Source organism: Protopterus annectens, chromosome 4.part1 (genome assembly GCF_019279795.1).
Source record: "Protopterus annectens isolate FY-2018-M chromosome 4.part1, PAN1.0, whole genome shotgun sequence".
Taxonomy (NCBI): Eukaryota; Metazoa; Chordata; order Ceratodontiformes; family Protopteridae; genus Protopterus; species Protopterus annectens.
Window position 1 is genome coordinate 224,049,282 of NC_056734.1, and position 23,400 is coordinate 224,072,681.

The window sequence follows — 23,400 nt, forward strand, 5'->3', positions numbered from 1 at the left end:
AACCCGTTTGGCATGTACCATACAAAGCACCTGCAGCAACTGGAGATATCTTAGAGGTTTCTAACAAAGAAGATCAAGGGACTCCAGCACATGCCGTACATAGACTGACTAAAGTCCCTGTCACTATACTCTCTATTATATGAACTCCTTAGGGGAGACTTATACCTGGCTTACAGAGCAATCTCAGACCCAAACCTAATGAACTTGCTGCATATCTGTAAATCAAACGGGACTAGGGCCACCCATTTCATGCACTTAAATTTGGCCTGAGACTTAAATAGGACATGCTGAAGGAACAGATTTATCTCCCAGTGACTGCTGCATCTTTGGAATAGGCTACCTATTCATGTAAAACAGATCACCTCTATGACACTGTTCAAAAGGAACCTGGACGAGTGGATGGGGCGCCATAAATTCTTACCAGGAATAGCACCCACAACCCTCCTGGACATGGGCAGTCATTACTAAATGTAATTTTGGGTATTAACTAACATTTCAATGGAATTACATTGGGATGAAACATCTAGACTTGAAATGAATTCCCGGTTGATAGCCTAGTAATCTCCTATGATCCTATAATCCTAAGAAAAGGAATAACGTTCAGCTCATTTTCATTGGTTGCTGACCCCAAGGCATCGACTGTTGCTCTGCAAAAGAACTATTTTGGTAAAATATTTTTTTGTGTCTGTGCCTGTATCACCAGCAAGAGACCTTTCATTTTACTCATCTTATTTTGAGGTGTTGCCTGCCTGGAACAGTTGTAAAAGACTGCGTATTAATCCTTTAAATTACTGTGCTTAATTTTCTCCAGCAAGTGTCATTGTACTATCTGCACATTGCATTTCACCCAGACAATGTATGAGGCATGATGTTAATTACTGCTGCTATAATGTAGCTTTTATCCAAGAACTGTTGTTTTACATAGAGCTTCCCATTCAGAGAAGAACCCTGAGAGGATCTCTTATGTACTTTTTTCCTCTCATTTGATTTCTAGTGTTTGTCAGGGGAAAGCTTGAGAAAAAAGATGATTGAACTCTTGCCTGTTAGTCTGTTGTTGCTCACTTATGCAAAAGATAGGAATGTTTTTGGCTGATGGATCCACAGCAGTAGAAAGAAAAAGAAAGAACTCATTATTTTGTTTTGATGAACTATTTTACCATTGCCAGTGCAGAAAGAAAGAAAGAACATATTATTTTGTTTTGGTAAACTGTCACATCTTGGCAATGGAAAAAAAAAAAAGAGATACAGTTGTTTTCATTTTGTGAACGGTTATATATTTCGACTGCTGCATAGAAAACAGAGTATATTGTTTTGTTTAGATTTTTATGAACTGCTATCTCATTGTACTGCTAGCAAAGAAAAAATAAAAATAAAAATAACACATGATGAGAACTGTAGCTTAACTCAAACTTGGCAAAAGAACTGAAAGTAATGGTTGCAACTCACCACTGTAAGACAGCTCAGTAGTTTGCATATCTGAGGCCAGTCAGGCTAGAAAGGAAAGAGAAACTTGTGGCATTTTCTTTTTTACTGTGAAATTTTAGTTTCATGTTCTACCTGGTACTACTGACAGGAAATTCTTTTTTTTTTTTTTTTTTTACAGTAAAATCATAAGTTCGAAGCTTGAACAAGTGTTCATTCCATTCAATTTCACATATATATATATATATATATATATATATATATATATATATATATATATATATATATATATATATATATAGGGTTCCTATCAGCAGACCGAAGACGCATGCTTCCGAATGCGTCTTGGTCGAAGCGGCATGTAAGCAAATTCTTTCCCTGGGAAAGAATTTGCTTGGCCTCTTCGGTAGTTTGCAGAGTTTTCAGCACTGTAGTGTGGTTTTAGAGTTGGTATATTTAAGTAGGGGGGTGTGGGGGGAGAAGCCCCCCACATAATGTCATATTTTAAAGTGTTTTATTTCTTTTTTTTTTTTTTTGTTGGCACAGCGATTTTTTTCCCTTGGAAAAAAATTGGTGTTCTGACACTTCAGTTTTGTAAGCTTTCACTTACATGGGGTCAATTAATCACCGTTCGCTTACCTAAGCTTTTGGTGATCTAATATAGACCCTATATACATACATATATATATATATCTATATATATATATATATATATATATATATATATATATATATATATATATATATATATATATATATATATATATATATATATATATATATATATATATATATATATAAATATATATAAATATATACACACACACACACACACACACACACACACACACACACACACACACTCTCACTGTTGAATTTAAAGTCAGCGTTATGTTCAGCACTGCTAACTTATTTTGGGTTTTGCCAAATGCAACAGTTACTGACATTACAGACATTTTTACTGTTTAATAAAAAAAAGCATTAACAAGCCCATGTGATGATTTCTGTATACTTGGGTGACTAGCTATATTTGTGTATGCAGAGCACCCAATGTTGATGTAGTGATGTTGTACATGCATGAGCAGATTTATCTGTTCATGGTGTTATTTAAATGCTGGTTTTGCTGTTTTGTGCTATCTGCTGTATTAGTAATCAGCTGGTATTGGCAATCATGATATGCTGCATAAAGCAGGGTATCAAACTGGAGTTCCAGTTTTATGTTAGAGCAGGTTGCACTGCAAATACAGACAATGAGGCTGAGGTATGCTTTGTATTTCTGCTTAACTGGGGTGCAGCATCGATCCACATGGACTGTTTCATGTTCCTCCTTCTAGACACACTGAATTTAGGTGAGTAGAAACTTAACATCAGATGCTGTAGCAGCAAGTTTTCCCATTGTTTTGCCTTATCAGTCAGGTAGTAAGGACTCAAAGTGCTGGCTGTTACCTACTTTAATTACTGACCTGTGTGAAGGATCATTTTACATTGTTAATGCTGTTATATACTGCCCTATTTTACACATCGTGTGTCACTTTGATTAGATCTGTAAATCTCCCCTTTTCATGTGATAACATTTTGTAATCAATTTAGCAGTCTGTGTGTGTGTGTGTGTGTGTGTGTGTGTGTGTGTGTGTGTGTGTGTGTGTGTGTGTGTGTGTGTGTGTGTGTGTGTGTGTGTGTGTGTGTGTGTGTGTGTGTGTGTGTGTGTGTGTGTGTGTGTGTGTGTGTGTGTGTGTGTGTGTGTGTGTGTGTGTGCGTGTGTGTGCGTGTGTGTGCGTGTGTGTGTGTGTGTGTGTGTGTGCGCGCGCACACACACGTGCGCTTGTGTGTTTGCACATGTTGGGGGATTTGCATTGTCTACTACATAATTTATTAGCTGTTCATATTGTTAAGGTGTAAACTACAAATCTCAGAGATTTTTAGTGGATTAGTTTAAATATTATTAGAAACCCTCCTTTACATAAGCAGCCTGTTGTTGTCTCTTTTTTTAGAAAAAATATGTATAATAGAAACTGAAGTTATTTTGTCACCTTTTTCTCCTGATTCTTGCAGACTTCATTTACAGCTGTAGCTGAATTCACAGGATGTCCCTGACTTTATCTCATACTTTTGTTTTGTGTCTCTAAATATTTATGGTATATACTGATCAGTGAGGATTTCAGCCATCAAATCAGGGGTCTGGCTATGAAAAAAGGCAACCTATCCTATTGTTCCCTCATTTTAAAGTCTGGCTTTACAGGACTAGTGTACCTAATCCAACCCAATACAAATCCTAGATCACTTAGATCCTCTAAAAAACTTATGCTAAAGATTACCCATTCCCGCAATGCACAAAGCTCCTCACTCTACTCTCACAATACTGCCAAACTATGGAATACTCTTCCTCAACATATAGCTAAAGGCCCTAACCATCACGAGTTCAAAAATCTTCTCAAGGAACATCTAGCTAAACAATGGCACTGCTCCTGCCATACTCCAGGCTAGGCTACTGCTATTACCATCAGAGAGCTTAGTTGCATAATCAGCTAGCTTGGTGACAACATCTAAACTGCTTATATCCAAACTGCTTAAAAGAAACACTAGGCTCAAGAAACAATCAGAACCTGAACCATCTCTGTTAGCTTAAAATTTGTCTCCATGCTAATTCTGTTTGGGTCATACAACTGTTTTCTAAAAACTTATGTCCTTGCCTTAATTACCATACTCAAAGAATACTTACTATTGTGTTAATCTGTACAACATCTCAAACCTGACTAACACTTTGTAAGTATTGTTACTAGATTTAGTTTGTTATATAATCCCCGGGATTCATGAAGCTTGCACCAGGCGCAGGCGTAGCGTAGGTGGCATAATGCCAAATATGGCCACCGAGCGATTCATGTACGATCGAATTCCATGTGCACTACTGGCGTACACCAGATCTGTGCAGCTCAAGGCATACGCATGCAAATCACCCCATGCGCCGTACTGCAGCATGCAAATGAAGGTACATAGCAATTCATGAAGTGGCGTACGCATAGCGTAAGCCTACAGAAATGTAAACCAAAAAAAAAATGGTTTACATGTTGATAAAAGGAACATCATAGCCACGTAAGCGGACCAGACTCATGTATAACAAAGTTAACATATGCCAATCACTAAATATACAGCTAATGGCATAAGAAAAGATGCACAACACATACAAAATAACATTTAATGTCATGGCCACAGTAATGCAAAGGACAACCATAGGGCATGTGGGCACAAATGGGAACACAAAGAAAATATATACAAATGTCATAAAATAGCAATGTAACAAAAATCATGATTTCACCATAATAGTCAATGGTATGCATGCTACATCACAATCAAGCTGTAAGGGTTGCTAAGGGCCTGTGACATTGTTCGGTGTGGTAACTATAAATCAGTAGTCAATGCCATGCAAATGAGGCAAGTAATAGTGAATCGCAAACGTCCTCCGGCCGAAGGATGTACAATACGGCGCAGCGCTACAACACCAAGGAGTGGTCTGTAGGAATACATGACATCAGCAGTGGGGTGTGCCACTGCAGCTGTAAGCACATTGGAGCAATGCAAATCCAGGCTGCCCATTGCTAAGCAAAGCCGCAGGACAGGGGCATGGATGAAGGTATAGCTTTGCTCAGCTGAGAGCACACATGGTTCCCGAAAGCGCATGTGTACGTGGATGAAAATGTGCCGGAATCCCGGTAAGCAGACTCACGCGCCACGCACCACAGGCCAAAAAGGAAGTTTAGGGGAAGACAATAAGGAAATGCTACAGTAGGGTAATAGGAGTAGAACCGAGCAATTAACACCTATTAACTCATAGTGGGCAATTGACACCAGCTAACAAGGCTGCTTGCAGCAACCTACAGAACAGGATAGGGGAGGTGTCGGATTGCAGCGAAAAGAGAACTGTAATTGCAGAGCAAAGCAAACTTGCAGTAGATTGGCAGTAGAACACATTTGGCAAGGCAATCCTGGTTCTGGAAAGTACAAAACAAGAAAGCAGGCTGCTGGATGCATGCCAGACAATGGGAGGGGAACTGTTAAGAAAAGCGGAGGCAAGGGAAAGAGGTAATCCACGGCAGCTACATGTAATGTAACACCAAAGGCAGCACAATAGCAGTACAAGATACCCTGCAGCCCCTAATGTACATACACACCCTATGACATCATCAGTGTTCAAAGCACAACAGTATAAAGTGTGAAGGCACCTCACACACACCTGTGTATTCCCAAAGACTGCACCATCGGTATAAACAGACGGAGAACTTTTACAATGTACATGTTGGGAGCTGCCATAGCTGTGATTCATCAGCATGTGTTGGAGACTGAAGGTGTTGTGGAGGATGATGCTGACAACCACCTCAGGCCCCGGCGGAGGAAAAGAGTGTTCAGACCATGTGTAACCTACCAGGGGCTACATGATCTGGAGATAGTAGAGCATTACTGGGTAGACAGGGACATCATACAGCAAATAGTGGAGCTGTGCCGGCCACACCTGAGAGCCAGAAACAACAGAGAGGAACCCATCCCAGTGGACACGAAGGTATGTGTAAGCCTGAGAATACTAGCTACAGGTACCTTTCAAAGGCCAACTGGAGATATTATGGGGATCTCACAGCCATCAGCATCCAGGGTACTCCACCAGTTCCTGGATGCCATGTTACCGCATGCCAGTGAGCATATATACTTCCCCCAAACTCAAGAGGAGTTGGCCAGCAATATGCGTCTCTTCCACCATGTGGAACACTACCCGGAGGTACTGGGTGCAATAGACTGCATGCACATAGATATCAAGTCACCACCCGGAGACCATGGTAGGTGCTACATAAACCGCGAGGGATACCACTCCATCAGCTGCCAGGTCGTGTGCAATGCCCAGGGCATTATTACGGATGTGTGTGCTGGCAGCCCTGGAAGCTACCATGATTCCCACATCTGGCATGCCTCATAGCTGTATCAGGTATTTGTCAGGGGAAACATCCCATATGGCCACCTTGTGGGGGATGCTGGCTATGCACTAGAGCCGTGGATGATGATTCCCATCAGAAATGCACACACACCCATGCAAGAACGCCATAATGAGGCACACGCACAAACCAGAATCATCATAGAGCATGTGTTTGGGATGCTGAAATCAGGGTTCCATTGCTTGGACATATCTGGTGGAGCCTTGCAATACTCTCCAGGCATGTGTGCCCACATCTTCATAGTATGTGCCATGCTACATAATATGATCCTGCGGAAACAGCTGCAGCATGGACATAATGGTTAAGGCCCTCACAGCTCACCGCAATTGCCAAGGCCATCACAGGCACAGAGGGATTCAGACCATGAACACCCTGTGCCAGCCTCAGTAGGCAAACGGAGGCGTGCCCGATAAGCCCATGCCTTGGCAAAGAGGGAACGTATAGCACATACACTGACAGTGTAGGCCCCTACGGACTGACACACTTCTCCACCTGCACACACAGTAAAACGGATGGCACACACACATGACCACCTGCAAATTGTAATGTATAGGTGGCCTACTGTGTGAATCCTATGCAAGCAGCCCTCAACTATTGCACACATAACAGCTATTGGAACAAGGAAAGTCAACACCTGAACAGTAAATGAAGCTAACAACATATGTTGATACTGTATGTATAGGTGCCTAGGTACATTGGTAGGTACATGCCCGATTGTCAGAGGCTATGCAGCAGCCTAGGCAAAATGTGTCTGCTATCGCCACCCCATCGGTTAACCAACTGTCCCTCTGTGGAGCAGAGCCAATATCCGGATCCACGTGTGTAACCACTGTTCCCCACCTACTCTGCATGGATTCCCCGGTGTGTTAATGAGGGCCTCCATATAGTGTAAGTAGGGATGTAGTGCCAAAGCATGGGGAGTACCCATGGCAGGTATCTGCCACCACAGCATTCTCCAGTTATGGTTGTGTTAAGGTGTAGAACATGACACTGTATGGCTCACTCTGACATAGATTCCCAATGCTGGAGCACATCTATTAAACATCAATCGGGCATACCATGAAGTGGTATCATCCATATGTAAACAAACTGAGTTACACATTTGACTGCAGTATGGAGGAACAGCCATAGTACAGTCCACATACAAAACACCATTAACACTTGTACAAACAACAGATAACCAAGTGGTAAAGCCACAGACTGTATCATGTATGTACCCGTTTCCACGTCATGCAAGGTCCGTAACGTAATCCCGATGGCACGAATAATGGATGTTGGATGTAGGTCATTAGAGCACGTGGAAGCACATGTTAGCGGGTTAATGTGGTGGCAAGTAACGGTAAGTGTCATTCAAACAGGACTACACGGATATGCACAAGACAGGTTTAAGCTTTGCAGAATTCCACACAGATCACGGTCATGGATGTCCAGAACAGTTGAAACCAGTATTATTCAGTCATGTACTAACAGTGCCTGCTCTGAGAGGTAAAACGTCCTCTGGCAGGAGGAGAACACGCAACCATGTACACACTCACCCACCAGCAAGCTACCCGAGATGTACCAATGGTAGGTGTGTATTGTGACAGGTTAGAACACAAAAGTGCGGGGTTCAGCAAACAGAATACACTGCCATGTACCCAACAAAAGATGTGTACACTCTCTCTCCTTCTCCCTGTCTATCTATATATATATATATAGGTTCATAGGTTCATAGGTAGGTACTAGGCTATCAGCCCAAGTGCCTATGCAAGCCTAGCCAAGAAGGTTCCCTGGCTTACACCACCCAAGAAAGTTATTTTCCTGTGCCACTGATGAGCAGAGACACATATACATACATATATATATATATATATATATATATATATATATATATATATATATATATATATATATATATATATATATATATATATATATATATATATATAATAGGGATAGAAAGGGTGATAGAGAGATGTAGAGATGTATGTCGATATATACGGAAATACATATATCTGCGAATATAAAGACAGGTTAACGATATGTACACAACCATGGAGGTACAAATGAATAGGATACTGCCAACTACCGAATGCTTTACATACCGACACGCGTAATCACGAGGATGAAAGACAGAAAGATCACAGTACCTGAACAGTATAACTGCGAGTAATATTATCACGATGTCAAGGGACATTTAGCTATCGCTGCCAGTGCTGTGATCCAGGTAGGTACTGTGTATAAGTGTGGTTCCGACTGCTGTAGTGTGTGTAAGTTCTTGTTGAGAGTGCATTGTGTGTTTCCATGGGATTGTAATGTGTGTGTGTGTGTGTGTGTGTGTGTGTGTGTGTGTGTGTGTGTGTGTGTGTGTGTGTGTTTGCATCGTGGGTCTGTTTGTGCAAACTCGGAGGTAGATTATTACAGTAGTTGTGGTCATATTCGGCATTAAGCATACGGTTACCACCTGTTCCACTTTGAGAGGGACAGTCCCTCTTTGGGCAGTTGTGTTCTGACAACAAATATTAAAAATGGCAAATGTACCGTGATTGTAGGACATAGTGATGTCCAATATATGAAGTAATAGTTGCATGTAATAGTTATGTCCGTCTCTCAAATATGTAAATTTGTGAAGAAACATAATAAGCAGCTAAAGTGCTACAAGAATAAAAGGTTCAATGTAGGGCAAAAGTAAGTTCTATCCTATGTACTGACAAAGTTTGTGTAGGTCTCTAGACCCTGATGTGTGCCCAACAAATGTACCAATATGGCCAATTGAAAAGGTGGCAATGCAGGACAAAGAGTAGGAGTCACCAACTCAACAGCAATGAGTGCAAATACTTGTGACAGAAATACACAAGACAGCTTTCATGTAGCAACAGTTCAGTACATATTGATGTATTTGGGAGGAATTGAAGGATCAACATCACCTGCATGCTATGTAGGAACCAATTAACAATGGTTTAATGACTAAGCCTGCAATAACCATAGCATTAGTCTACTAAATGACAGATCTTCAATGAGGAAAGAGGCCCCCACACACATATGGAATATGTATAAATGCAGTCCCCACAAACCTTTATCTGCTATGCACACCCACCTACATCTGCCCCACAGCCGAAACAATTGCAATACAGACTGCAATAACATCAGAAACATCCACTCACTCAATGACATCTGCAGAAGTGTTAACATACCTTGTGAGAGACACACTTGTAATGGCGCCATGTGAAATCATTGCTGTTGTACAATGGAACAGACACCAATGTAACAGGTTTCATTTGCAATAGTCTCGTAACAGACGGTTGAGATAACAGCTACATTCACATGTAGAACTATTTACTGTAGCCGTCACACAAAATCCACGGGGGACATGATTTCAGAGTATCCAGGTCTCTCCATATAGCTGTTGCAGTTTATCACAATATAATACATCCAGACCGTCTCCCTCGAAGGTAGGGCAAAAGGACAACGTCCAAGTGGAGTATTCAATTATACACCACTGTTACCGTGTAATTGGCCAATGGAGTAGCTGCACAGCTGATGTGCATGTAATAATTTACTCCGGAACACCAATTGGTGGCAGGATACCACATGTTACAGGTATCCACGTATAAAACAAGGGCTTGCCATACATTCAAATCGTATGCTCATACCACTGAATCTTTTAAAGAGGAAAGGTGTAACACAGATAGTATTGTATACTCAGACCACTAAGAAGGTATGTAGAACATTCAGTATGTTAGTGTATTTAGTGCCTGTGCTGTAGAAATGAAAGTGTACACAATGCAGACAGTGGGAAAAGGTATTATGTAGTGATGTCTTGTTGAGCATAGTAACGCTTGTAGAAATTGTGTGTACTGCTGTGGGCCACAAGGTAAACACCCCAGACAACACAAGGGATGCTACATAAGGGCTTTAAACATAACAATTGCACTCCAGCTGCTGTTTGTGATAGGGTATGTCCAACAAGTATGTGCCATAACAGGGGATAGCGTATATTTATATACAGTAACAGTAGCCATATGTATGGGCGTATAATGAGAATAACATGCCTAAAGTGTTCCCGCTGTGCAATTATGCTTTGCATCATGGGATATGGTTTCAAATATGTGTAAAGTACAGTATTGTAGGTAGATAAGTCAAATATTTTACATAGCATGACTGGTATATTATGCAAACATAAGGTATGTGTATTGGACTGTACAATACACATTAACAGGATACATATATCTTGTAGTCACCAGACAGTGTAACAGCATGATAGCTGATTGAAATGGAAGAGCTACACAATAAACCATGCACAAAGGACATGTAATAGCATCATAGATTTACAGGTAGGTACTATGCTGTCTGGCCAAGTCCATTTGTAAGGCCTAATACAGTGTTGTCACTGGCGGCACCTCCCTAGGTTACCATCCTGTGCCTTTGAACAGCACAGCCATTTGTTTTCTGCACCTGTGTACAGTACAGCCACTGCAGTAATCCCTGGCGTACATGTCTGTCCCCCATCCACCCATCGAGGTACCTCATGAAGAGTGCTAGTGAGTGTCCCTGTCTGATGTACATAGGAATCATGTTCCAAAGCATGGTGGGTGTCCGTTTCAGGAATGTATCCCTCCAGCACATGCTGCTCATCGTAGCGTTTGGGTACATATCCCAGAGCATGTCGCTCTTAGTGACCTTTGCTTATGTTGCTTATGTGGAGCATATCCATCAATATTGGTGTGTACATGGGCCTTGTATGTTCAGCAGAGGTCACCTCCGAGTATGCAAATGACTACAGTTGGGGTTCCAGTAGTTGTGCTGCATATGTCATCCTTTGGAGGTGAGTAATACTGTTGGTGTGGTAATGTTGTGGTATTTAAAGCTATTGCTGTCCCGTAAGGTACACCCCAAAGGGGGTGTTGTACCCATGAATGTGTTTCACAAGTCAGGAGTATACAGGTATAATGGCAGGCTTTGTTCTGGCTACAAACCAGTACAGGTTATGGTGGCCATGTAGAAGGATATCCACACCCTCTTGGCAATAGGTTATCAAAGGAGTGGGTGCTACCTATGTATGTAGTACGATCCCTTATAATCTCTCATGTATGTAGGGGACCACCACCTATGTGATAGTCACAGGGTGATTGTTGTAATCCAAAGGGTATGTCTATGCACCGTCTGTCATGCTGCTTGAGGCCATGTTACCGATGGCAGGTATCTGTCACAGTGATATCCATATGGAGGGTGTGTATATTAGCTGGTGAATCAATCATGGCCCTAAGTTTGCAGTCATCTGGAAACCTATTCAGGGAAAGTCCGTCTGTGCTGGAATGTACCTCAGGGAAGTCCATAATGAACATGAGGGTCCCTATGACTGAGGACTGCGGTATGCCAATTGTAACTGATGTACAGTAGTAACTATGGTATGCTGCCCTCACTGTGTGTGTCCTGTCCGTGAGCCACTGTGCATAACATCCCAGGATGTATGAGTCGCTGTGCAGGTGGATGTGTATAGTGACAATACCAGAATGGTGAATGGTGTTGGCAGCCAATGAGAGGATAAAGTAGGCTGTGTGGACCCCCTTACCATCATCTACCACCTTGGTAACTGTCTTGCAGGACTCCACCAGGTTTAGGAGCCATGTTGTGGATCTAACAAATCCAACCTGGGTGGTATCAAAGGTGTGTAGGCCAACAATGTCTCTGTGAAGGACTTCCATGATGATGTTCTCAATAGCCTAGCAGAACAGTCTAGTCAGGTGTATAGGGCAATAGTTTCTCTGGTCCATTGTGGTGCCACCTCTGTGGAGTGTGATAACTGTTGCTGTGCGCCAGTCAGGGTCCACAATGCTTGATACAAGGCTACTAGTGAATCTGGTGCCCAAGTGGGGATCCATGTCATTCTGAGGTTTGTGTAAAATGCAGCCTGGGATGTAGGATGGTCACATGGAGTGTGTGTTCCAGGCTTTAGAGAGAGCAGGTCTGAATGGCGTAGTTGTGACCGCAGGGACTCTGCATTGATCTTGTATAGATGTGGGCCCATGAGGGTGTGAGAGGGGTGTAAAGTTAGCTGCCAGGTTGTTGCCAATATCAGTCGGTTCTGTAATGTGTCTGCCTAACCGTTGTATGTCAGAGCAGATGTGGGTATTGCTATCGAGAGTAGTGATATACCTCCATAATGCTTAGTGGTAGTCCTTTGAATGTGTTGCAGTAATGTTGACGTAGCTAGTGTTGGTGGATGTAAGAAGGGATCCCAGAATACAACTGAGGCTGACTAGGGAGCCACACCACCCCTGGGAGTGTACCCTACTTTGCAACTGTCTCCTCCTGTCGTGCAGTATGTCCATGGCAGTGGACCCCCAGAGGGGCGTCCATTATGTGGTGGGTACTGTCATGGCTCTGTGTGGGACAGCATGATCCATGCAGTTGTGTAAGTGCTAATGAAGTGCAGTTGGGAATGTTTCTGCGTTTGTAACTATATTGTCCATCTGCACGGGTGTCATGATGTTTACTACTGCTGTCATAAGAAGCCTGAAGTTGGCTTTGTAGAAATATTGTACTGTGTTTTCCATGAAGGGTGTGGTGCCGTGATGTGGATAACAAGGGTGATTAGCATACGTTTGGAACTGACCAACAAGGGGATACCCCAGGTGTGTTACACCAGTCACACATGTTGGTAATGTCCAGGTCTACGATATTGTTGGCCTTGGTGGTGGTGTGTATATGTTGACCCAGCCCAATGGAGTTTATCAACCCACGATGGTGTTGGCCTAATGTGTCTGTACATGAGTAGGTAGCGCAGTGAGGTGTGTGGTAGTGTCAATGTCACATCAGTAGTGCCTGTGTGAACCATACTTTCCAGTACACCAAGAAATGAGAGATGTTAACCATGGGGTATGTTGTGGAATCCGTAGCAAGCTACAATTTGTACAGCACTTCTGGCCACAGTTAGTTGCACTTGGATTGCCTTTGAGGCATCATGCTAAGCCACCAGCATGGAGGTGTGTACATCCCTGTGACATATGGACACACCTCTGCCGTGGGTGTTGTGGTCCTGGTTACATGACTGAAAGGTGTGGTCTGTGTAATAGCCTGTCAGTGCAGGGGTGTTCTCCGGAGTCTAGAAGCAGGTCACGGCAGAGACATCAAAGTAGTCCATTATAAGGAGTGCCTCGGATGAGTGCATGTGAGATGGAGGTGTCAAGCATTGAGTAACAATACTCTCAGGTTTTGCTTGCATGTACTTGTTCAGGTGGTGAATATGTGTCTGAAATGTGTCTAAAACAGGCAGTATAGGAGCAGCAAGAGCTTAAGATGTTAACCATAATCCCAGGGCCAACAGGTGTAGGACATCTGTGGCAAAGCATTGAGGTTTGTTGACCATGTCAGTCAAAGCAGACAGATACTGGATACCCTTGGAATGACACCAGATGCATAGACAACTGTTGACGTGAATAATTCCATTGTTCCACTGTGTCATCAGTCAGGACTAACGCAGAATGCTTCTCAGGGCTAGGGCGATGCCTGCCTGGGCTACAAGATCGGAGATCTATTACATGTCCCTGTACATGTAGTCCAGGAAGTGGCATCTCAGGGCACTCCACTAATGTGGAGAATGACAGCCATATTGTACCTGTTGAGGAATAACCTGAGTGCATAGGTCACATTGTGGATCCTGTTACCCGACAGCCAGATGTCAGTGACTATCACCTTGTGTGGCCTGCTGAGTGGGACTTCAGTGTGACCGCCTACAGAGTCACCTATGACTAGTGTGTTGTGTATGTTATAACACCCTATTGGCTGTAGTTGACGGGCACACATGAGTCTGTGGCCTATAAGCAATTAGTGTTGTGTTTGGTGATGAGGGCTGCCTCTGTTGCCTACATAGTGTAGTATGGTGGAGCTCCGCAAATGTTGTACTCTTACTATGTGTGGCCTGTGGTGGCAGAGATCTACTGAGACTATGTGATGAGTGGTGTGTGCTGCAAATGTTTAGCATCCCCACATGATTGTCAGGGTAAGTCTGTGTTGGAGAGAGCATTACCTCCAGTATGGCTACATATGTGCATCTCCCATATGCTGTAGTGTCATATGTTAGGAGGTGAGCATTGACTGCGTATATGAGCCGATTGCTATATTGCCACATGTTGCCCACAGTCATCATATAGACTGGCAATAACACTGGTAATTGACATTTGGACATGTCTGTCTAGTCAACCAGTACTCACAAGATATGTGAGGTAAAAAAAAGGTCAAAAGGTTAAAAAGGTAAAAAAAAAATTTTTGCACTTCATCTGCCTTACTGTATTTGTGTTTCTTCCTACTTTATTTCCTTATTTTGCTTTTGCCTCTTTTAACATTTTAAAGTGGAACCTGTGTGTTGAGAGACAGCCTTACAAGACTATCTGCAAATATATAGAGCTGAGTATATTTTTCTGTATTATTCTGTATTATAGAGCTAAATTGTTGCTTAGATATCTGTTGTCTTACTGTTCTGCAAATATACAGAGATCAGTATATATTTTTTTGGTTTTATAATTTGCACTCTGATTCCTCACATCTCTGTTGAAACTGGTTTCCCCCCCCCTCCCTGTTCTTGGTTGTAGTTTAAATTTGGTGGCTTTTGCAGTGCCCGCCCCACTGAAGATTTGATCTAGGACACTCCCCCAGTCCCATATCTTTACCGCATTCTACCTAATAAACCCTTTCTGCACTTGCTTTTAGTCCTTTTTTATTTAATTACATTTTTTCAAACTGTGTGTGGACTAATATTGCTACATACTCAAGTGTGCCAGCTTACACTGCATGTGAATTGTTTTTACTACTGTTTTTGCTACTTTTCTGGAAAAAAAAATGTATCTGCTTTTACTGTATTTGTGTTTCTTCCTACTTTATTTTGCTTTTGCGTCATCTTAAAAGTACTCAATTGTATTTATTACTGCTTGGTGTATCTCATTCTAAGCCTTTTAGTTTAAGCACTTGGGCTTCAGACCAGTTGTTTTACATTAAGAAGGCTTGTGTTCTGCACTGTGGTGGCAGAACAGGTAGCTTAAATCCTTCTAAGTTGGGAACTGCTGATTGAGGGCTCAGTGTCTGTTATTCTAAAAGTGTATTAATTCTGGTTTAAGCACTTGGGCTTCAGGCCAGTTATTTTACATTAGAAGGGTTCGTGGTCTGCACTCTTGTGGGAGGAGAGGCTGGACTCTGCCCTTCTGAGCTGGGAATTTCTGGTTAAAGGCTTATAGTGCCTGCATATTTGAACTGCTTCTTACTGAAATTGGTACACCTTGTTTGCTGTCACATAGACTAGATCCAGGCCTGCTGAATCTAGCTTTGTTTGTATAACTTGAGCACTAATCCAGGCATTCTTTAAAGTATTCAATTGTATTTATTGCTGCTTGGTAGTAACTTGATTAAAGTGTAGCTATCATTCTAAGTCTTTTGGATTAAGCACTTGGGCTTCAGACCAGTTGTTTTACATTAGGAAGGTTTGTGGCCTGCACTGTGGTGGCAGGGCAGGTAGCTTACATCCTTCTAAGTTGGGAACTGCTGATTGAGGGCTCAGTGTCTGTTATTCTAAAAGTATATTAGTTCTGGTTTAAGCACTTGGGCTTCAGGCCAGTTATTTTACATTAAGAAGGTCTGTGGTCTGCACTCTTGTGGGAGGAGAGGCTGGACTCCGCCCTTCTGAGCTGGGAATTTCTGGTTAAAGGCTTATAGTGCCTGCATATTTGAACTGTTTCTTACTGAAATTGGTACACCTTGTTTGCTGTAGCATAGACTAGATCCAGGCCTGCTGAATCTAGCTTTGTTTGTATGCTTGTTGTTTGTTTGCTTGTTATTTCCTTGAAATGCTAATTCCACCTAAAATGCAGCTTTTCAGCGCTTCTGTGGATCCCTAGCGATATCTGCATTGCTTACTGTACTTATTTCCTTGTTTCACTTGAAAGAAAGTTACTGTTTGTCATTTTTGCATTTAAGTTACCTGTAACACATTGCATTTAAGTTACCTGGCACTTGCCCACTAAAGCAATTATATAAGTCAGCACTAAAAGATTAAAAACACTACACCCTCACAAACTCTCCTTGAGTACCTTGTTCCCAATTAGCCTTTTTTTCAATTATAAAGGAATTCCCAATACTATTCTAGCATGTTCAAAGGTCAGTTGTCAATCTCCTCTCCAGTCCAGCTGGTGAATCTGGGAATCTTGAGGCAATATTACAACTGCCTCATGTACACAGACAACCCTCTCCTCCTCCCAACAAATTCCAACACATGTGAGAGATGCAACCATATAGCCATACTGGAGGCTAAGCTCTCTCAACTCAGTACTGGCGTAACCAGTCAGGAGGAGAAGGCAACCACACTCACTACAATTCCAGTCTCACATAGACCTACCACGACAGCAAACCAAACACATAAACACACAAAAACATACTCGGAGGCTCTAAATAAAAATCTGCCTAAGCAGCAGAGACCTCCAAAGCAGACACCCAAGCAACCGCTACCCCAAAACAAAACACGTACAACACATAGCTCACAAAGCCAGTGTGCTGAACAGTCACAGCCATTAAGGCTAAACAACACACCTGATACACTTGTAATAGGTGACTCCATCTTCAGGCACACTGACGTTCCGCTCACCAGGCTGAACAAGGAGAAGGTCACGGTGAGCTGCCTTTCAGGCGCTAGGATCCGCCACATAACACAAGCACTCAGGTCACTCCAAGGCAAGTACAAATATGACTCAGTCATTGTCCATGCTGGTGTGAATGACCTGAGACATACCTCCCTGGACTACATGAGAAGAGACATAGAGGAGCTCTCTGAGCATGTAGCCCAGGCCGGTATGACCCTGACCTTGAGTAGCATCTTACCCTCACCAAGAATGATGCCACAATATGAAGACAAGATGATCAATTTCAACAACTGGCTTAAGTATTGGTTCATTCAAAGGGGATCCAATGCCTGTCAGCCTGGGATGACATGCTCGACAAGCCACGATGCTTCGCTAGGGAAGGTTTGCACCTGTCACCCCTGGGCTTTCGGATATTGGCAAAGGCTCTTGCTACCCCCATAGTGCCTTTTTAGGCAAGGCTCAAAAGACAAACCCACCTCCATAGGTATCACAAGGGATAAGAAACTAAGAGTAATGCTACTCAACGCCAGAAGTCTAAACCTCAAGATGCACGCACTCAAAACTCTCCTTAGCATGGAGAACATCGATATCTGTGCAGTAACAGAAACCTGGTTCAAGGCTCCCGAGAGCACCCCAGCACTACCAGGTTATACCTCATACCATGCTTTTCGACCCCAAAACTTGGACCGAACCACAAAAGGAGGGGGAGTATCAATATTCGTCAAAGATACCCACACCTCCAGGTTGTTGGCACAGCATGAAGCATCAGAGACTATCCATGTGCAACTAACAGTGGGTAAAACTGCCTTCCAGTTTTTAGCCTGCTGCAGACCACCCTCTCAAACCCAGGAACCCCACTCGGCCTTCCTGAGAACACTGGAAAATATGAAGGTCTCTCCAAACACCATTATATTGGGTGACTTCAACTACCCAAACATAGACTGGGAGCATTACTCTAGTTCCAACACCCTAGCCCAAAGGTTCCTAGAATTTATCAACTCAAATTTTATTTATTTATTTTATTTTATTTTATTTATTTAAATTTGTTGACCGGGAGTGTCCGACTGGACGTGGGTCCATTTTCAGCAGAGGCCCGGGGAGAAAAGCTCCACAGTAAAATAAACAGACAGTAGTTACATTGGATTACATAGCGATTAACAATTTTACTTAGAAATTACTTACAACATATTTACAGATGAAGAACAAAGTACATCAGTAGACAACTAGAATCTTTATCTGTGAAGTACATAACAGGCATTAACAAATGTAACAATGAGAAGTTCCTGCTGTATAATAAGTACTAGGCTTATGAGCATCTGAGCTTGCTATCATCAAGGTAGTTAGTGGAGGTGAAAGAAAGGTAGTAGTTGGATGGGGTGGATGATATTAGAGTGGGAGTTGCAAGGGCATAGCCAGCATGTTATTAGGTGCACTTTTAATAAAGTTTTGAAGTTGGTGCATGATGGTACGGAGGTAATTGTGGGTGGGAGTGAGTTCCATAATTTGGCTATGGCGCAAGAGAATAGTGCTTCACCAACAGAGTTATTGGATTTAGTGATCTGCAAGTGATTTTTGTTGCTGGATCTTAGTGGTCTGGTGGTGCGATAGGGTTGGAGTAGATTCTGGAGGGATGGGACATTTAGTGGATGGTTTACTAGTTTGTGGGCGAGTGAGAGTTGATACCACTGAAGGAGGTGAGGGAGTTCAAGCCAGCCCAGTTCAGCAAGTGAGAGACAGTGGTGACTATGGTAGGATGCCCCTGTGGCGAATTTGGCGATTTTGTTGTAGCAGGTCTCTAGCTTGTTTAGATCACATTGCCTTAGGTTGGTATATACTGGAGAGGCATAAAGTAGGGTGGAGATAAGGTGGGAATTTGCTATTGAAATCTTTGCTGCTTTGATGAGAAATGGTTTATTTCTGTATAATGCTCCTAGTTTTTTGTGGACTTTTTTTATGGTCATGGATATGTGAATGTCAAATTTTAGTTTATTGTCTATTTCCACTCCTAGCAATTTGGTGTGTTCAGTTGGGTATATAGTGGTGTTGTCTTTTGCTGTGATGTTAAAGTGAGAGTTGTTTTGAGTATGTTTGGTGGGTTGGAAGATGAGTAGTTTAGTTTTGTTTGGGTTGAGTATTAATTGGGCATCGGATAACCATGTTTCAACAGAGGAAAAGGCTTCCTGTGTGACTTTTTGCAGTTTGGGTAGGGACTGGGCTGAGCAGATGATGGTTGAGTCATCTGCATATTGGATGAGTGTGCCATGTTTGGTGGCAGAGGCTAGATTATTACTGTAAACAGAGAAAAATAGGGGTCCAAGGATGGATCCTTGGGGAACCCCTATGGAGACAGGTAGTTGGGGAGATATGTCATTCTGCCATACAACGGATTGTTGGCGGTCAGACAGGTAACTCTGAAACCAGTTGGTGACTGATTGTGAGAAGGATAGGTTATTGAGGACAGAGATAAGTTGTTTGTGTGGGACCATGTCAAATGCTTTAGATAGGTCTAGGAAAGTAGCAGAGGAGAGATAGCCATTGTTTTTATGCTGAAGGATAGTGTTAGTAAAGGAGAGTAAGGCAGTGGTGGTGCTATGGTTTGGTCGGAAACCATGCTGAGTACTGGAAAGGTGGTTGTTAGTAAGGAGGTAGTGTGAGACCTGAGAGTGTATGCATCTCTCCAGTATTTTGGAGAGTGGAGGGAGAATAGCTATGGGGCGGTAATTGGTTAGCTCTGCAGAGAGTCCACCTTTGTGGAGGGGAATTATATGTGAGACTTTCCACAATGTGGGAACGTAACTTTCTGACAGAGATCGGTTAATCAAGATGGATACTGGGTAGGCCAGAGCATCAGCTGCGATTTGTAGGTATTCACTTGGGAGGTTGTCTGCTGCTAATTTGGTGGGTTTAAGTTTAGTTAAGAGTTTTTTTATGTTGGAGGTAGGTACAGGAGAAAAAGAGAAGGCAGTGGGGAGATTACTAGTTGAAGGTGTGGGTTGGAGGGGAGGGGGGGTTGTGTTGTTTAGCTAGTGATAGTATGGTTTGGGTGAAGTGTGTGTTGAATGAGGTAGCAATATTTTCTGAGGAGTGAGGGATGTTAGGAGGGGGGTACTGACTTTACCTGGGTGGAGGATGGAGTTTATGGAGGACCAGAATTGTTTGGGGCTGTGTTGTGAGGAGTCTAGGGCAGAATGGTAGTATTGGAATTTGTCCCGTTTTATTAGCTTTTTGACTCTATTGCGTAGTTCTAGGAATTTCTGTCTAGCTGCGGGGTTTTGGTTTTGCGCTAGTGCTCACAGGCTTTATCCCTGTTTTCATTTCTGACTTAGTGGTTTTCTGTAGCCATGGGGAGGGTTGTGCTTTGGTTCTGGAAAATCTTATGGGGCATGGTAATTAAGGATGTTCAGGAAGGTAGTATTAAAAAATTCAACTGAGTCATCTAGACTGAGGTACTTTAGAGCATGCCAGTTACATTCTTTGAGGGATGAGATGAATGTGAGTGGGTTAAAGTTTATTTTTTTACGTATTTGACGATAGATGACAGGTTTAGCTTGGTACAGGTATTTTTTGAGTAGGAATGTTGGGGAGTGATCACTGAGGCTATCTGATAAGCAGCCTGTTATATATGACTGGGGGTTCTTACTGACTAGTATCCAATCCAGGGTAGTATGCTTGCTGGAGTTTTTATTTATCCTTGCTGGTGACTGGACTAGTTGGGTGAAGCCATGAAGGTGTACATGATGGGTTGGATTGTTGCCAGAACAGGATTGCCAGTCAATATTGAAATCACCTAAGATGATAGTTTATTGGGGGAGATGGTGGGTACACCAGCTGAGGAGATTTTCTAGTGGAGGGATGTTTTGGCCAGGTGGGAAGTAGCATCCAATTATGTTGATGGTTTTGTTTTGGTTAATTTTGAGGTTGGTATATATTATTTCTTCATTGCCTATTTGTGGAGCTGATGCTATGGAACAACTTGTTACTACTCCCACAAGAGGGGAAAACATACTGGACCTGATCATCACCAACATGGGGACTCTATGCTTCAGACCAGAAGTGTATCCCTCATTGGTAAGATCAGACCATAAACTAATCTCACTGGATATTCACATCCCGACTCCACCCCCTGCCCTGAAAACCACAGTGAAAAACTTCTCTAATGCAAATTTCACACTCCTCAAAACCGAGGTGGAATCCTTCAAAACCCCCGGGCCTGTGGAAAATACGGCCCAGACCACAGAATCCTTTATAAATGCATTCTATGAACACCTTCAGGAATGCATGGATCATGCAATCCCAAATAAAACCAAGTCCCAATCCTCCAAAGACAGATGCCCTGTCTGGTGGACCCCAGCCATAAACAAACTATACAATAGAAGGAGGAAGCTACTACATGATAGAGCAAAATCCCAAAAAGGGAAGGCATCTCTGATCAGTATTAGCAAAAAACTATGGGCACTCATAAAATCGTCTCAGGCCAGCTGCGAGAGAAAAATTGCACAGGACACTAAGGATAATCACAAGGCTTTCTTTAGTTATGTTAGGAACCTGGGTGGGAATTCCCAGATATGCTCAGAATTAGTCCAAAATGACAAAAAATACACCGAACCCACAGACATTGCCAACATCCTAGCTGACAGGTTCAGTGCAAACTCCCCACCAAAAGGGCAAATATCTATCCCAGCAGAGTGCTGCCCCCCTGACATCTCAGATGCTCAGGTAAGAGCTGCCCTCTCCAAAGCAAAAAACACAGCATCAATGGTACCTAACGGTGTCCTGGGCTGAGTCCTACATGAACTCCAAGAAGAGCTAAACCCAAACATAAAACTACTGTTCAGTCTCAGCCTTACTACAGGATATGTACCCAAAGAGTGGCGTACAGCAACAGTGGTCCCTCTCCACAAAGGTGGTGCCTCAGTGGATCCTGGAAACTATCGACCCATAAGCCTGACTAGCTTGATCTGCAAAGCTATGGAAAGGATCATCATGAACCTCATAAATAAAGATATTGGGGACCTACAGACACTGGATCCTACCCAGTTTGGCTTTGTTAAGGGCAGATCCTGCCTCTTAAACCTGGTTGATTTCTTTGAAACAGTCACTAAGGCCATTGACAAGGGGAAGGTGGTCCACACAGCCTACCTGGACCTCGCAAAACCCTTCGATACAATACCCCACTCGGGCATTATAGATAAGCTCACCAGCTTAAATATAAACCCCTATGTCACTAGATGGGTTGCAAACTGGCTCAAGGACAGAACCCACATGGTTAGAATTGCTGGAGCCATGTCAGACTCCAAACCAGTTACAAGTGGCATTCCACAAGGCTCAGTCCTGGGACCTCTCTTGTTCGGTATATATTTCTCGGAGGTACAGGCCAACACGGAAGGACTGTGGCTGCCCAAGTTTGCAGATGACTGCAAACTGGGCGCCATAATCAACACTCCAGCCGACACAAGCATCCTCCAAAAGGGCCTCATAGAAACAGACAACTGGTGCCAGAGCCATGGCTCAAGCTAAATGCCAAAAAGTGTATAGTCATCCCCTTTGGCAAAAACAAAGTGCCCACAAATTACCACATAGGTGGTAATCCATTAAGTACAGAAGAAGTAATTAGGGACCTGGGGACCCAAGTTGATAGCAATCTCTCATTTGACAACCATGTGGCCAAAGTGGTTAGAAAAACATTTTATATAGCCCACCTAATCATGAAGGGATTCACATTTAGATCAGGGGAGGTCATCGTGCCTATTTACTCATCCCTCATCAGGCCCATAATTGAGTACAATGCCCCTTTTGGGATGTACCTTACCAGACACCTGCAGCAACTGGAAAGACCCCAAAAGTACCTCAACAAGAGGATCAAAGGGCTCAAGCAGATGACATATGCTGCCCGGTTAAAGAAACTCCAGCTCTACTCAATGGCATACCACCTGCTCAGAGGCGATCTGTGCCTGACGTATAAAGCCATGTCCAACCCGGAATTAATGGACATGCTGCACCTCAGAAAATCCAAATCCCATCGAGCTACGCGCTCGAGAGACTTGAACCTCAGCACTGAAATAAATAGGACATGCTGGAGGGACAGATTCATAACCCAGAGGCTCCCTTCACTCTGGAATAAAATCCCAGTCCAGGTTAGGCAGAGTCCCTCATTGACTCTCTTCAAGAGGAATCTTGATGAGTGGATGGGAGATTGTAGGTTTACCCCGGGTATCACTTCTGTGTCACTGTTTGACAGAGGCACAGTATACTAACCTCGAAAAAGGGCATAGCAAAATTATTTTAAAATGGGTGGTGAAAGCCAAACACACTCTGGCTAGGCTTATAAATGCCCTAGGGCAGATAGCCTAGTATGAACCTATGAAGTGTGTACAACAGCTGTCGTACTGCAAGCATGC